This window comes from Nothoprocta perdicaria, unplaced genomic scaffold, assembly GCF_003342845.1.
Source record: "Nothoprocta perdicaria isolate Ctin4 unplaced genomic scaffold, notPer1 scaffold_270, whole genome shotgun sequence".
NCBI lineage: Eukaryota > Metazoa > Chordata > Aves > Tinamiformes > Tinamidae > Nothoprocta > Nothoprocta perdicaria.
In genome coordinates, this window is record NW_020455500.1 from 609,549 (window position 1) to 610,670 (window position 1,122).

Below are 1,122 nucleotides of genomic sequence, written 5' to 3' on the forward strand. Positions count from 1 at the left end.
TCCCGGGCTGCCGCCGCTGCCGCCCCGACTGCGCACCATGACGTCTCCTCCCATAGGCCGCCTGCAAAAATGCGCTGTTTATTCAGGGTCCTGGGCCACCACGGCAGCTGCCGCCCCGACCGCGCACAGCGCCACCTCCGCCCACAGGCTGCCTGCAAAACTGAGCGGCATATTCAGGGTCCGGGGCAGCAGCCGCTGCCGCCCCGATGGCGCAGGCGCCTCCTCCGCCCTAAGGTCCCCTGCATAACAGAGCGATGTATTCAGGGTCCCGGGCCGCCGCCGCCCCGCCCACGCATGACCCCGCCGCCCGCAGGCCGCCTGCAAAGCAGCGCAGCGTATTCAGGTTCCCGGGCCCCGCCGGCTCGCCGCAAAACTGCGCTGCTTATACAGGGCGCGGGGCGGCGGCGCCCCGGAACCTGCGCCGGGGGGCGGCCCTCGCCGCAGCCCCGCGCCGCCCGCGCCGGCTCCATGGGGACCTACCCGGTGGAGCCGGGCAGAGCCCGAGCCGAGCGGCCGCGCTGGGAGCGGTGCTCGGAGGCGGAACACGGCTCTAGGGAAGCCTCAAGTCCTGCATTATACAGTGTCCGGGGTTCGGCCAAGCCCAGTCGCTGTATGGAGCAGCGAGGCCGCAGCCCCGGAACCTGGATGCGAACCCTGGCGCGCCGCCCGGGCGGCCGGGGCGCGAGGATGAAGCGGGCAGAGCCCCGGCCGGACAGGAAGGAGCCCCGAGCTCGGCCACGGCGGTGGGGCGGGACCGGGCGGCTCCCCGGAGGCGGGGCCCAGCACAAAGCGGAGGGAGGGGGCGCGGTAGGGGCGTGGCCCCGTTATGTAAGCGCGGCGGGCGCGGGGGCTGCCGGGAGGCGTAGTCCTCCGGCGCGCCGCCTGCCACACTCGCCTTTCGCCGCCCCGCCCCGCCCTCTCCGCCCTCACAGGCGCGCGGGCGCCGCCGGGAGTTGTAGTGCAGAGGGCGCCCCGCGCCGCGCGTCACCGCCACGCCGGGACTACAGCTCCCGGGAGGCGCCGCGCGCGCAGGCGCAGAGCGCGGCGCCGCTCGCTGGTAAACAGAGCGGCGCGGCGGCGGCGGGCCCGGGTCTCACAAAGGGGCCGCGGGCCGGGCCGGGC